This window comes from Scyliorhinus torazame, unplaced genomic scaffold (assembly GCF_047496885.1).
Source record: "Scyliorhinus torazame isolate Kashiwa2021f unplaced genomic scaffold, sScyTor2.1 scaffold_57, whole genome shotgun sequence".
NCBI lineage: Eukaryota > Metazoa > Chordata > Chondrichthyes > Carcharhiniformes > Scyliorhinidae > Scyliorhinus > Scyliorhinus torazame.
In genome coordinates, this window is record NW_027307784.1 from 303,603 (window position 1) to 318,368 (window position 14,766).

Here is a 14,766-nt window from a genome sequence, read left to right on the forward strand (position 1 = left end):
GTTTATGTTTTTGTGGGTGTGTGTGCTTTTGTGGGTGTGTGTGTTTTTGTTTTTGTGTGTGTTTGTGTTTTTCTGTGTGTGTGTGTTTTTTGTTTTTGTGTGTGTGTGTGTTTTTGTGTGTGTGTGTGTTTTTTGTTTTTTGCGTGTGTTCTTGTTTTTGTTTATGTTTGTGTTTTTGTTTTTGTGTGTGTTTATGTTTTTGTGGGTGTTTGTTTCTGTTTGTTTTTGTGTGTTTGTTTTTGTTTTTGTGTGTGTTTTTTGTTTTTGTGTGTGTATTTGTTTTTGTGTGTGTTTTTGTGTGTGTTTGTTTTTGTGTGTGTGTTTGTTTTTGTGTGTGTGTGTTTGTTTGTTTTTGTGTGTGGTTTTGTTTTGTGTGTGTTTTTGTTTTTCTGTGCGTGTGTGTTTTTGTTTTTGTGTGTGTTTTTGTTTTTCTGTGTGTGTTTTTTGTTTTTGTGTGTGTTTTTGTTTTTGTGCGTTTGTTTGTGTTTTTGTGTGTGTTTATGTTTTTGTGGGTGTGTGTTTTTTTTTGTGTATGTTTTTGTTTTTCTGTGTGAGTGTGTTTTTTGTTTTTGTGTGTGTTTTTGTTTTTGTGTGTGTGTTTTTGTTTTTGTGTGTGTTTTAGTTTTTGTGTGTTTTTTTGTTTTCGTGTGTGTTTTCGTTTTTCTGTGTGTGTGTGTTTTTGTTTTTGTGTGTGTTTATCTTTTTGTGTGTGTGTTTGTGTTTTTGTTTTTGTGTGTGTTTTTGTGTTTGTTTTATTTTTTTGTGTGTGTGTGTTTTTGTTTTTGTGTGTGTTTTTGTTTTTCTGTGTGTGTGTTTTTTGTTTTTGTGTATGTCTGTTTGTTTTTGTGTGTGTGTTTGTTTTTGTGTTTGTTTTTGTTTTTTTGTGTGTGTGTGTGTGTTTGAGCTTTTGTTTTTGTGTGTGTTTTTGTTTTTCTGTGCGTGTGTGTTTTTGTTTTTCTGTGCGTGTGTGTTTTTGTTTTTGTGTGTGTTTTTTGTTTTTGTGTGTGTATTTGTTTTTGTGTGTGTGTTTGTTTTTGTGTGTGTTTTTGTTTTTATGTGTGTTTGTTTGAGCTTTTGTTTTTGTGTGTGTTTTTGTTTTTCTGTGCGTGTGTTTTTGTTTTTGTTTGTGTTTTTGTTTTTCTATGTGTGTTTTTTGTTTTTGTGTGTGTTTTTGTGTTTTTGTTTTTGTGTGTGTTTTTGTTTTTGTGTGTTTGTTTTTGTGTTTGTTTTTGTTTTTTTGTGTGTGTGTGTTTGAGCTTTTGTTTTTGTGTGTGTGTGTTTTTCTGTGCGTGTGTGTTTTTGTTTTTGTGTGTGTTTTTGTTTTTCTGTGTGTGTGTTTTTTGTTTTTGTGTGTCTTTTTGTTTTTGTGTGTGTTTTTGTTTTTGTGCGTATGTTTTTGTTTTTGTGTGTGTTTATGTTTTTGTGGGTGTGTGTGCTTTTGTGGGTGTGTGTGTTTTTGTTTTTGTGTGTGTTTTTGTTTTTCTGTGTGTGTGTGTGTTTTGTTTTTGGGTGTGTGTGTTTTTGTGTGTGTGTGGGTTTTTGTTTTTGTGTGTGTTTTTGTTTTTCTGTGTGTGTGTTTTTTGTTTCTGTGTGTGTTTTTGTTTTTGTGTGTGTTTTTGTTTTGTGTGTGTGTTTGTTTTTGTGTGTGTGTTTTTGTGTGTGTTTGTGTTTTTTCATTTTGTGTGTGTATTTGTTTTTGTGTGTGTGTTTGTTTTTCTGTGTGTGTGTTTTTGTTTTTGTGTGTTTTTGTTTTTGTGTGTGTGTTTTTTGTTTTTGTGTGTGTATTTGTTTTTGTGTGTGTTTTTGTTTTTGTGTGTGTGTTTGAGCTTTTGTTTTTGTGTGTGTTTTTGTTTTTCTGTGCGCGAGTGTTTTTGTTTTTCTGTGTGTTTTTGTTTTTCTGTGTGTGTGTTTTTTGTTTTTGTGTGTCTTTTTGTTTATGTGTGTGTTTTTGTTTTTGTGCGTATGTTTTTGTTTTTGTGTGTGTTTATGTTTTTGTGGGTGTGTGTGCTTTTGTGGGTGTGTGTGTTTTTGTTTTTGTGTGTGTTTTTGTTTTTCTGTGTGTGTGTGTTTTTTGTTTTTATGTGTGTGTGTTTTTGTGTGTGTGTGTGTTTTTGTTTTGTGTGTGTGTTTGTTTTTGTGTGTGTGTTTTTGTGTGTGTTTGTGTTTTTTCATTTTGTGTGTGTATTTGTTTTTGTGTGTGTGTTTGTTTTTCTGTGTGTGTGTTTTTGTGTGTGTTTTTGTTTTTGTGTGTGTGTTTGAGCTTTTGTTTTTGTGTGTGTTTTTGTTTTTCTGTGCGTGTGTGTTTTTGTTTTTGTGTGTGTTTTTGTTTTTCTGTGTGTGTGTTTTTTGTTTTTGTGTGTCTTTTTGTTTTTGTGTGTGTTTTTGTTTTTGTGCGTATGTTTTTGTTTTTGTGTGTGTTTATGTTTTTGTGGGTGTGTGTGCTTTTGTGGGTGTGTGTGTTTTTGTTTTTGTGTGTGTTTTTGTTTTTCTGTGTGTGTGTGTGTTTTGTTTTTGTGTGTGTGTGTTTTTGTGTGTGTGTGGGTTTTTGTTTTTGTGTGTGTTTTTGTTTTTCTGTGTGTGTGTTTTTTGTTTCTGTCTGTGTTTTTGTTTTTGTGTGTGTTTTTGTTTTGTGTGTGTGTTTGTTTTTGTGTGTGTGTTTTTGTGTGTGTTTGTGTTTTTTCATTTTGTGTGTGTATTTGTTTTTGTGTGTGTGTTTGTTTTTCTGTGTGTGTGTTTTTGTTTTTGTGTGTTTTTGTTTTTGTGTGTGTGTTTTTTGTTTTTGTGTGTGTATTTGTTTTTGTGTGTGTTTTTGTTTTTGTGTGTGTGTTTGAGCTTTTGTTTTTGTGTGTGTTTTTGTTTTTCTGTGCGCGTGTGTTTTTGTTTTTGTGTGTGTTTTTGTTTTTCTGTGTGTGTGTTTTTTGTTTTTGTGTGTCTTTTTGTTTATGTGTGTGTTTTTGTTTTTGTGCGTATGGTTTTGTTTTTGTGTGTGTTTATGTTTTTCTGTGTGTGTGTGTTTTTTGTTTTTGTGTGTGTGTGTTTTTGTGTGTGTGTGTGTTTTTTGTTTTTTGCGTGTGTTTTTGTTTTTCTGTGTGTGTGTGTTTTTTGTTTTTGTGTGTGTGTGTTTTTGTGTGTGTGTGTGTTTTTTGTTTTTTGCGTGTGTTTTTGTTTTTGTTTTTGTTTGTGTTTTTGTTTTTCTGTGTGTCTGTTTGTTTTTGTGTGTTTGTTTTTGTTTTTGTGTGTGTTTTTTGATTTTGTGTGTGTATTTGTTTTTGTGTGTGTTTTTGTGTGTGTTTGTTTTTGTGTGTGTGTTTGTTTTTGTGTGTGTGTGTTTTTGTTTTTGTGTGTGTTTTTGTTTTTGTGTTTGTTTTTGTTTTTGTGTGTGTGTGTGTTTGAGCTTTTGTTTTTGTGTGTGTGTGTTTTTGTTTTTGTGTGTGTTTTTGTTTTTCTGTGTGTGTGTTTTTTGTTTCTGTGTGTGTTTTTGTTTTTGTGTGTGTGTGTTTGTTTTTGTGCGTGTGTTTGTTTTTGTGTGAGTTTTTGTTTTGTGTGTGTGTTTGTTTTTGTGTGTGTGTTTTTGTGTGTGTTTGTGTTTTTTCATTTTGTGTGTGTATTTGTTTTTGTGTGTGTGTTTGTTTTTCTGTGTGTGTGTTTTTGTTTTTGTGTGTGTTTTTGTTTTTGTGTGTGTGTTTGAGCTTTTGTTTTTGTGTGTGTTTTTGTTTTTCTGTGCGTGTGTGTTTTTGTTTTTCTGTGTGTTTTTGTTTTTCTGTGTGTGTGTTTTTTGTTTTTGTGTGTCTTTTTGTTTTTGTGTGTGTTTTTGTTTTTGTGCGTATGTTTTTGTTTTTGTGTGTGTTTATGTTTTTGTGGGTGTGTGTGCTTTTGTGGGTGTGTGTGTTTTTGTTTTTGTGTGTGTTTTTGTTTTTCTGTGTGTGTGTGTGTTTTGTTTTTGTGTGTGTGTGTTTTTGTGTGTGTGTGGGTTTTTGTTTTTGTGTGTGTTTTTGTTTTTCTGTGTGTGTGTTTTTTGTTTCTGTGTGTGTTTTTGTTTTTGTGTGTGTTTTTGTTTTGTGTGTGTGTTTGTTTTTGTGTGTGTGTTTTTGTGTGTGTTTGTGTTTTTTCATTTTGTGTGTGTATTTGTTTTTGTGTGTGTGTTTGTTTTTCTGTGTGTGTGTTTTTGTTTTTGTGTGTTTTTGTTTTTGTGTGTGTGTTTTTTGTTTTTGTGTGTTTATTTGTTTTTGTGTGTGTGTGTTTTTGTGTGTGTTTGTGTTTTTACTTTTTGTGTGTGTGTGATTGAGCTTTTGTTTTTGTGTGTGTTTTTGTTTTGCTGGGTGTGTGTTTTTTTGTGTATGTTTTTGTATTTCTGTGTGTGTGTGTTTTTTGTTTTTGTGTGTGTTTTTGTTTTTGTGTGTGTGTGTTTGTTTTTGTGTGTGTGTGGTTTTGTTTTTGTGTGTGTGTTTGTGTTTTGTTTTTGTATGTGTTTTTGTTTTTGTGTGTGTGTTTGTGTTTTGTTTTTGTGTGTTTTTGTGTGTGTGTTTATGTTTTTGTGGGTGTGTGTTTGTTTTTGTGTGTCTTTGTTTTTGTTGTTCTGTGTGTTTTAGTTTTTGTGTGTGTGGTTTTGTTTTTGCGTGTGTTTTTGTTTTTGTTTTTGTGTGTGTTTTTGTTTTTGTGTGTGTTTGTTTTTGTGTGTGTGTGTTTGTTTTTGTGTGTGTTTTTGTTTTTCTGTGCGTGTGTGTTTTTTGTTTTTGTGTGTGTGTCTTTTTGTGTGTGTGTGTGTTTTTTGTTTTTGTGTGTGTATTTGTTTTTGTGTGTGTGTTTGTTTTTGTGTGTGTTTTTGTTTTTGTGTTTGTTTGTTTGAGCTTTTGTTTTTGTGTGTGTTTTTGTTTTTCTGTGCGTGTGTTTATGTTTTTCTTTGTGTATTTGTTTTTGTGTGTGTGTTTGTTTTTGTGTGTGTTTATGTTTTTGTGCGTGTTTTTGTTTTTCTGTGTGTGTGTGTTTTTGTTTTTGTGTGTGTTTTTGTTTTTGTGTGTGTGTTTGTGTTTTTGTTTTTGTGTGTGTATTTGTTTTTGTGTGTGTTTTTGTTTTTGTGTGTGTGTTTGTGTTTTTGTTTTTGTGTGTGTTTTTGTTTTTGTGTGTTTGTTTGTTTTTGTGTTTGTTTTTGTTTTTTTGTGTGTGTGTGTTTGAGCTTTTGTTTTTGTGTGTGTTTTTGTTTTTCTGTGCGTGTGTGTTTTTGTTTTTGTGTGTGTTTTTGTTTTTGTGTGTGTGTTTGTTTTTGTGTGTGTGTGTTTTTGTGTGTGTTTGTGTTTTTTCTTTTTGTGTGTGCGTGTTTGAGCTTTTGTTTTTGTGTGTGTTTTTGTTTTTCTCTGTGTGTGTTTTTGTTTTCGTGTGTGTTTTTGTTTTTGTGTGTGTGTGTTTGAGCTTTCGTTTTTGTGTGTGTTTTTGTTTTTGTGGGTGTATGTTTTTTTGTGTATGTTTTTGTTTTTCTGTGTGTGTGTGTTTTGTTTCTGTGTGTGTTTTTGTTTTTGTGTGTGTGTGTTTGTTTTTGTGCGTGTGTTTGTTTTTGTGTGTGTTTTTGTTTTTGTGCATTTGTTTTTGTTTTTGTGTGTGTTTATGTTTTTGTGGGTGTATGTTTTTTTGTGTATGTTTTTGTTTTTCTGTGTGTGTGTATTTTGCTTCTGTGTGTGTTTTTGTTTTTGTGTGTGTGTGTTTGTTTTTGTGCCTGTGTTTGTTTTTGTGTGTGTTTTTGTTTTGTGCGTGTGTTTGTTTTTGTGTGTGTGTTTTTGTGTGTGTTTGTGTTTTTTCATTTTGTGTGTGTATTTGTTTTTGTGTGTGTGTTTGTTTTTCTGTGTGTGTGTTTTTGTTTTTGTGTGTGTGTTTTTTGTTTTTGTGTGTGTATTTGTTTTTCTGTGCGTGTGTGTTTTTGTTTTTGTGTGTGTTTTTGTTTTTCTGTGTGTGTGTTTTTTGTTTTTGTGCGTATGTTTTTGTTTTTGTGTGTGTTTATGTTTTTGTGGGTGTGTGTGCTTTTGTGGGTGTGTGTGTTTTTGTTTTTGTGTGTGTTTTTGTTTTTCTGTGTGTGTGTGTTTTTTGTTTTTGTGTGTGTGTGTTTTTGTGTGTGTGTGTGTTTTTTGTTTTTTGCGTGTGTTCTTGTTTTTGTTTATGTTTGTGTTTTTGTTTTTGTGTGTGTTTATGTTTTTGTGGGTGTTTGTTTCTGTTTGTTTTTGTGTGTTTGTTTTTGTTTTTGTGTGTGTTTTTTGTTTTTGTGTGTGTATTTGTTTTTGTGTGTGTTTTTGTGTGTGTTTGTTTTTGTGTGTGTGTTTGTTTTTGTGTGTGTGTTTGTTTGTTTTTGTGTGTGGTTTTGTTTTGTGTGTGTTTTTGTTTTTCTGTGCGTGTGTGTTTTTGTTTTTGTGTGTGTTTTTGTTTTTCTGTGTGTGTTTTTTGTTTTTGTGTGTGTTTTTGTTTTTGTGCGTTTGTTTTTGTTTTTGTGTGTGTTTATGTTTTTGTGGGTGTGTGTTTTTTTTTGTGTATGTTTTTGTTTTTCTGTGTGAGTGTGTTTTTTGTTTTTGTGTGTGTTTTTGTTTTTGTGTGTGTGTTTTTGTTTTTGTGTGTGTTTTAGTTTTTGTGTGTTTTTTTGTTTTCGTGTGTGTTTTCGTTTTTCTGTGTGTGTGTGTTTTTGTTTTTGTGTGTGTTTATCTTTTTGTGTGTGTGTTTGTGTTTTTGTTTTTGTGTGTGTTTTTGTGTTTGTTTTATTTTTTTGTGTGTGTGTGTTTTTGTTTTTGTGTGTGTTTTTGTTTTTCTGTGTGTGTGTTTTTTGTTTTTGTGTATGTCTGTTTGTTTTTGTGTGTGTGTTTGTTTTTGTGTTTGTTTTTGTTTTTTTGTGTGTGTGTGTGTTTGAGCTTTTGTTTTTGTGTGTGTTTTTGTTTTTCTGTGCGTGTGTGTTTTTGTTTTTCTGTGCGTGTGTGTTTTTGTTTTTGTGTGTGTTTTTTGTTTTTGTGTGTGTATTTGTTTTTGTGTGTGTGTTTGTTTTTGTGTGTGTTTTTGTTTTTATGTGTGTTTGTTTGAGCTTTTGTTTTTGTGTGTGTTTTTGTTTTTCTGTGCGTGTGTTTTTGTTTTTGTTTGTGTTTTTGTTTTTCTATGTTTGTTTTTTGTTTTTGTGTGTGTTTTTGTGTTTTTGTTTTTGTGTGTGTTTTTGTTTTTGTGTGTTTGTTTTTGTGTTTGTTTTTGTTTTTTTGTGTGTGTGTGTTTGAGCTTTTGTTTTTGTGTGTGTGTGTTTTTGTGTGTGTGTGGGTTTTTGTTTTTGTGTGTGTTTTTGTTTTTCTGTGTGTGTGTTTTTTGTTTCTGTGTGTGTTTTTGTTTTTGTGTGTGTTTTTGTTTTGTGTGTGTGTTTGTTTTTGTGTGTGTGTTTTTGTGTGTGTTTGTGTTTTTTCATTTTGTGTGTGTATTTGTTTTTGTGTGTGTGTTTGTTTTTCTGTGTGTGTGTTTTTGTTTTTGTGTGTTTTTGTTTTTGTGTGTGTGTTTTTTGTTTTTGTGCGTTTGTTTTTGTTTTTGTGTGTGTTTATGTTTTTGTGTGTGTGTGTTTTTTTTTGTGTATGTTTTTGTTTTTCTGTGTGAGTGTGTTTTTTGTTTTTGTGTGTGTTTTTGTTTTTGTGTGTGTGTTTTTGTTTTTGTGTGTGTTTTAGTTTTTGTGTGTTTTTTTGTTTTCGTGTGTGTTTTCGTTTTTCTGTGTGTGTGTGTTTTTGTTTTTGTGTGTGTTTATCTTTTTGTGTGTGTGTTTGTGTTTTTGTTTTTGTGTGTGTTTTTGTGTTTGTTTTATTTTTTTGTGTGTGTGTGTTTTTGTTTTTGTGTGTGTTTTTGTTTTTCTGTGTGTGTGTTTTTTGTTTTTGTGTATGTCTGTTTGTTTTTGTGTGTGTGTTTGTTTTTGTGTTTGTTTTTGTTTTTTTGTGTGTGTGTGTGTTTGAGCTTTTGTTTTTGTGTGTGTTTTTGTTTTTCTGTGCGTGTGTGTTTTTGTTTTTCTGTGCGTGTGTGTTTTTGTTTTTGTGTGTGTTTTTTGTTTTTGTGTGTGTATTTGTTTTTGTGTGTGTGTTTGTTTTTGTGTGTGTTTTTGTTTTTATGTGTGTTTGTTTGAGCTTTTGTTTTTGTGTGTGTTTTTGTTTTTCTGTGCGTGTGTTTTTGTTTTTGTTTGTGTTTTTGTTTTTCTATGTGTGTTTTTTGTTTTTGTGTGTGTTTTTGTGTTTTTGTTTTTGTGTGTGTTTTTGTTTTTGTGTGTTTGTTTTTGTGTTTGTTTTTGTTTTTTTGTGTGTGTGTGTTTGAGCTTTTGTTTTTGTGTGTGTGTGTTTTTGTGTGTGTGTGGGTTTTTGTTTTTGTGTGTGTTTTTGTTTTTCTGTGTGTGTGTTTTTTGTTTCTGTGTGTGTTTTTGTTTTTGTGTGTGTTTTTGTTTTGTGTGTGTGTTTGTTTTTGTGTGTGTGTTTTTGTGTGTGTTTGTGTTTTTTCATTTTGTGTGTGTATTTGTTTTTGTGTGTGTGTTTGTTTTTCTGTGTGTGTGTTTTTGTTTTTGTGTGTTTTTGTTTTTGTGTGTGTGTTTTTTGTTTTTGTGTGTGTATTTGTTTTTGTGTGTGTGTGTTTTTGTGTGTGTTTGTGTTTTTTCTTTTTGTGTGTGTGTGATTGAGCTTTTGTTTTTGTGTGTGTTTTTGTTTTTCTGGGTGTGTGTTTTTTTGTGTATGTTTTTGTATTTCTGTGTGTGTGTGTTTTTTGTTTTTGTGTGTGTTTTTGTTTTTGTGTGTGTGTGTTTGTTTTTGTGTGTGTGTGGTTTTGTTTTTTTGTGTGTGTTTGTGTTTTGTTTTTGTATGTGTTTTTGTTTTTGTGTGTGTGTTTGTGTTTTGTTTTTGTGTGTTTTTGTGTGTGTGTTTATGTTTTTGTGGGTGTGTGTTTGTTTTTGTGTGTCTTTGTTTTTGTTGTTCTGTGTGTTTTAGTTTTTGTGTGTGTGGTTTTGTTTTTGCGTGTGTTTTTGTTTTTGTTTTTGTGTGTGTTTTTGTTTTTGTGTGTGTTTGTTTTTGTGTGTGTGTGTTTGTTTTTGTGTGTGTTTTTGTTTTTCTGTGCGTGTGTGTTTTTTGTTTTTGTGTGTGTGTCTTTTTGTGTGTGTGTGTGTTTTTTGTTTTTGTGTGTGTATTTGTTTTTGTGTGTGTGTTTGTTTTTGTGTGTGTTTTTGTTTTTGTGTTTGTTTGTTTGAGCTTTTGTTTTTGTGTGTGTTTTTGTTTTTCTGTGCGTGTGTTTATGTTTTTCTTTGTGTATTTGTTTTTGTGTGTGTGTTTGTTTTTGTGTGTGTTTATGTTTTTGTGCGTGTTTTTGTTTTTCTGTGTGTGTGTGTTTTTGTTTTTGTGTGTGTTTTTGTTTTTGTGTGTGTGTTTGTGTTTTTGTTTTTGTGTGTGTATTTGTTTTTGTGTGTGTTTTTGTTTTTGTGTGTGTGTTTGTGTTTTTGTTTTTGTGTGTGTTTTTGTTTTTGTGTGTTTGTTTTTGTGTTTGTTTTTGTTTTTTTGTGTGTGTGTGTGTTTGAGCTTTTGTTTTTGTGTGTGTTTTTGTTTTTCTGTGCGTGTGTGTTTTTGTTTTTGTGTGTGTTTTTGTTTTTGTGTGTGTGTTTGTTTTTGTGTGTGTGTGTTTTTGTGTGTGTTTGTGTTTTTTCTTTTTGTGTGTGCGTGTTTGAGCTTTTGTTTTTGTGTGTGTTTTTGTTTTTCTCTGTGTGTGTTTTTGTTTTCGTGTGTGTTTTTGTTTTTGTGTGTGTGTGTTTGAGCTTTCGTTTTTGTGTGTGTTTTTGTTTTTGTGGGTGTATGTTTTTTTGTGTATGTTTTTGTTTTTCTGTGTGTGTGTGTTTTGTTTCTGTGTGTGTTTTTGTTTTTGTGTGTGTGTGTTTGTTTTTGTGCGTGTGTTTGTTTTTGTGTGTGTTTTTGTTTTTGTGCATTTGTTTTTGTTTTTGTGTGTGTTTATGTTTTTGTGGGTGTATGTTTTTTTGTGTATGTTTTTGTTTTTCTGTGTGTGTGTGTTTTGCTTCTGTGTGTGTTTTTGTTTTTGTGTGTGTGTGTTTGTTTTTGTGCCTGTGTTTGTTTTTGTGTGTGTTTTTGTTTTGTGCGTGTGTTTGTTTTTGTGTGTGTGTTTTTGTGTGTGTTTGTGTTTTTTCATTTTGTGTGTGTATTTGTTTTTGTGTGTGTGTTTGTTTTTCTGTGTGTGTGTTTTTGTTTTTGTGTGTGTGTTTTTTGTTTTTGTGTGTGTATTTGTTTTTCTGTGCGTGTGTGTTTTTGTTTTTGTGTGTGTTTTTGTTTTTCTGTGTGTGTGTTTTTTGTTTTTGTGCGTATGTTTTTGTTTTTGTGTGTGTTTATGTTTTTGTGGGTGTGTGTGCTTTTGTGGGTGTGTGTGTTTTTGTTTTTGTGTGTGTTTTTGTTTTTCTGTGTGTGTGTGTTTTTTGTTTTTGTGTGTGTGTGTTTTTGTGTGTGTGTGTGTTTTTTGTTTTTTGCGTGTGTTCTTGTTTTTGTTTATGTTTGTGTTTTTGTTTTTGTGTGTGTTTATGTTTTTGTGGGTGTTTGTTTCTGTTTGTTTTTGTGTGTTTGTTTTTGTTTTTGTGTGTGTTTTTTGTTTTTGTGTGTGTATTTGTTTTTGTGTGTGTTTTTGTGTGTGTTTGTTTTTGTGTGTGTGTTTGTTTTTGTGTGTGTGTGTTTGTTTGTTTTTGTGTGTGGTTTTTTTTTGTGTGTGTTTTTGTTTTTCTGTGCGTGTGTGTTTTTGTTTTTGTGTGTGTTTTTGTTTTTCTGTGTGTGTTTTTTGTTTTTGTGTGTGTTTTTGTTTTTGTGCGTTTGTTTTTGTTTTTGTGTGTGTTTATGTTTTTGTGGGTGTGTGTTTTTTTTTGCGTATGTTTTTGTTTTTCTGTGTGAGTGTGTTTTTTGTTTTTGTGTGTGTTTTTGTTTTTGTTTTTGTGTGTGTGTTTTTGTTTTTGTGTGTGTTTTAGTTTTTGTGTGTTTTTTTGTTTTCGTGTGTGTTTTCGTTTTTCTGTGTGTGTGTGTTTTTGTTTTTGTGTGTGTTTATCTTTTTGTGTGTGTGTTTGTGTTTTTGTTTTTGTGTGTGTTTTTGTGTTTGTTTTATTTTTTTGTGTGTGTGTGTTTTTGTTTTTGTGTGTGTTTTTGTTTTTCTGTGTGTGTGTTTTTTGTTTTTGTGTATGTCTGTTTGTTTTTGTGTGTGTGTTTGTTTTTGTGTTTGTTTTTGTTTTTTTGTGTGTGTGTGTGTTTGAGCTTTTGTTTTTGTGTGTGTTTTTGTTTTTCTGTGCGTGTGTGTTTTTGTTTTTGTGTGTGTTTTTTGTTTTTGTGTGTGTATTTGTTTTTGTGTGTGTGTTTGTTTTTGTGTGTGTTTTTGTTTTGTGTGTGTTTTTGTTTTTCTGTGCGTGTGTGTTTTTGTTTTTGTGTGTGTTTTTGTTTTTCTGTGTGTGTTTTTTGTTTTTGTGTGTGTTTTTGTTTTTGTGCGTTTGTTTGTGTTTTTGTGTGTGTTTATGTTTTTGTGGGTGTGTGTTTTTTTTTGTGTATGTTTTTGTTTTTCTGTGTGAGTGTGTTTTTTGTTTTTGTGTGTGTTTTTGTTTTTGTGTGTGTGTTTTTGTTTTTGTGTGTGTTTTAGTTTTTGTGTGTTTTTTTGTTTTCGTGTGTGTTTTCGTTTTTCTGTGTGTGTGTGTTTTTGTTTTTGTGTGTGTTTATCTTTTTGTGTGTGTGTTTGTGTTTTTGTTTTTGTGTGTGTTTTTGTGTTTGTTTTATTTTTTTGTGTGTGTGTGTTTTTGTTTTTGTGTGTGTTTTTGTTTTTCTGTGTGTGTGTTTTTTGTTTTTGTGTATGTCTGTTTGTTTTTGTGTGTGTGTTTGTTTTTGTGTTTGTTTTTGTTTTTTTGTGTGTGTGTGTGTTTGAGCTTTTGTTTTTGTGTGTGTTTTTGTTTTTCTGTGCGTGTGTGTTTTTGTTTTTCTGTGCGTGTGTGTTTTTGTTTTTGTGTGTGTTTTTTGTTTTTGTGTGTGTATTTGTTTTTGTGTGTGTGTTTGTTTTTGTGTGTGTTTTTGTTTTTATGTGTGTTTGTTTGAGCTTTTGTTTTTGTGTGTGTTTTTGTTTTTCTGTGCGTGTGTTTTTGTTTTTGTTTGTGTTTTTGTTTTTCTATGTGTGTTTTTTGTTTTTGTGTGTGTTTTTGTGTTTTTGTTTTTGTGTGTGTTTTTGTTTTTGTGTGTTTGTTTTTGTGTTTGTTTTTGTTTTTTTGTGTGTGTGTGTTTGAGCTTTTGTTTTTGTGTGTGTGTGTTTTTCTGTGCGTGTGTGTTTTTGTTTTTGTGTGTGTTTTTGTTTTTCTGTGTGTGTGTTTTTTGTTTTTGTGTGTCTTTTTGTTTTTGTGTGTGTTTTTGTTTTTGTGCGTATGTTTTTGTTTTTGTGTGTGTTTATGTTTTTGTGGGTGTGTGTGCTTTTGTGGGTGTGTGTGTTTTTGTTTTTGTGTGTGTTTTTGTTTTTCTGTGTGTGTGTGTGTTTTGTTTTTGGGTGTGTGTGTTTTTGTGTGTGTGTGGGTTTTTGTTTTTGTGTGTGTTTTTGTTTTTCTGTGTGTGTGTTTTTTGTTTCTGTGTGTGTTTTTGTTTTTGTGTGTGTTTTTGTTTTGTGTGTGTGTTTGTTTTTGTGTGTGTGTTTTTGTGTGTGTTTGTGTTTTTTCATTTTGTGTGTGTATTTGTTTTTGTGTGTGTGTTTGTTTTTCTGTGTGTGTGTTTTTGTTTTTGTGTGTTTTTGTTTTTGTGTGTGTGTTTTTTGTTTTTGTGTGTGTATTTGTTTTTGTGTGTGTTTTTGTTTTTGTGTGTGTGTTTGAGCTTTTGTTTTTGTGTGTGTTTTTGTTTTTCTGTGCGCGAGTGTTTTTGTTTTTCTGTGTGTTTTTGTTTTTCTGTGTGTGTGTTTTTTGTTTTTGTGTGTCTTTTTGTTTATGTGTGTGTTTTTGTTTTTGTGCGTATGTTTTTGTTTTTGTGTGTGTTTATGTTTTTGTGGGTGTGTGTGCTTTTGTGGGTGTGAGTGTTTTTGTTTTTGTGTGTGTTTTTGTTTTTCTGTGTGTGTGTGTTTTTTGTTTTTATGTGTGTGTGTTTTTGTGTGTGTGTGTGTTTTTGTTTTGTGTGTGTGTTTGTTTTTGTGTGTGTGTTTTTGTGTGTGTTTGTGTTTTTTCATTTTGTGTGTGTATTTGTTTTTGTGTGTGTGTTTGTTTTTCTGTGTGTGTGTTTTTGTGTGTGTTTTTGTTTTTGTGTGTGTGTTTGAGCTTTTGTTTTTGTGTGTGTTTTTGTTTTTCTGTGCGTGTGTGTTTTTGTTTTTGTGTGTGTTTTTGTTTTTCTGTGTGTGTGTTTTTTGTTTTTGTGTGTCTTTTTGTTTTTGTGTGTGTTTTTGTTTTTGTGCGTATGTTTTTGTTTTTGTGTGTGTTTATGTTTTTGTGGGTGTGTGTGCTTTTGTGGGTGTGTGTGTTTTTGTTTTTGTGTGTGTTTTTGTTTTTCTGTGTGTGTGTGTGTTTTGTTTTTGTGTGTGTGTGTTTTTGTGTGTGTGTGGGTTTTTGTTTTTGTGTGTGTTTTTGTTTTTCTGTGTGTGTGTTTTTTGTTTCTGTCTGTGTTTTTGTTTTTGTGTGTGTTTTTGTTTTGTGTGTGTGTTTGTTTTTGTGTGTGTGTTTTTGTGTGTGTTTGTGTTTTTTCATTTTGTGTGTGTATTTGTTTTTGTGTGTGTGTTTGTTTTTCTGTGTGTGTGTTTTTGTTTTTGTGTGTTTTTGTTTTTGTGTGTGTGTTTTTTGTTTTTGTGTGTGTATTTGTTTTTGTGTGTGTTTTTGTTTTTGTGTGTGTGTTTGAGCTTTTGTTTTTGTGTGTGTTTTTGTTTTTCTGTGCGCGTGTGTTTTTGTTTTTGTGTGTGTTTTTGTTTTTCTGTGTGTGTGTTTTTTGTTTTTGTGTGTCTTTTTGTTTATGTGTGTGTTTTTGTTTTTGTGCGTATGGTTTTGTTTTTGTGTGTGTTTATGTTTTTCTGTGTGTGTGTGTTTTTTGTTTTTGTGTGTGTGTGTTTTTGTGTGTGTGTGTGTTTTTTGTTTTTTGCGTGTGTTTTTGTTTTTCTGTGTGTGTGTGTTTTTTGTTTTTGTGTGTGTGTGTTTTTGTGTGTGTGTGTGTTTTTTGTTTTTTGCGTGTGTTTTTGTTTTTGTTTTTGTTTGTGTTTTTGTTTTTCTGTGTGTCTGTTTGTTTTTGTGTGTTTGTTTTTGTTTTTGTGTGTGTTTTTTGATTTTGTGTGTGTATTTGTTTTTGTGTGTGTTTTTGTGTGTGTTTGTTTTTGTGTGTGTGTTTGTTTTTGTGTGTGTGTGTTTTTGTTTTTGTGTGTGTTTTTGTTTTTGTGTTTGTTTTTGTTTTTGTGTGTGTGTGTGTTTGAGCTTTTGTTTTTGTGTGTGTGTGTTTTTGTTTTTGTGTGTGTTTTTGTTTTTCTGTGTGTGTGTTTTTTGTTTCTGTGTGTGTTTTTGTTTTTGTGTGTGTGTGTTTGTTTTTGTGCGTGTGTTTGTTTTTGTGTGAGTTTTTGTTTTGTGTGTGTGTTTGTTTTTGTGTGTGTGTTTTTGTGTGTGTTTGTGTTTTTTCATTTTGTGTGTGTATTTGTTTTTGTGTGTGTGTTTGTTTTTCTGTGTGTGTGTTTTTGTTTTTGTGTGTGTTTTTGTTTTTGTGTGTGTGTTTGAGCTTTTGTTTTTGTGTGTGTTTTTGTTTTTCTGTGCGTGTGTGTTTTTGTTTTTCTGTGTGTTTTTGTTTTTCT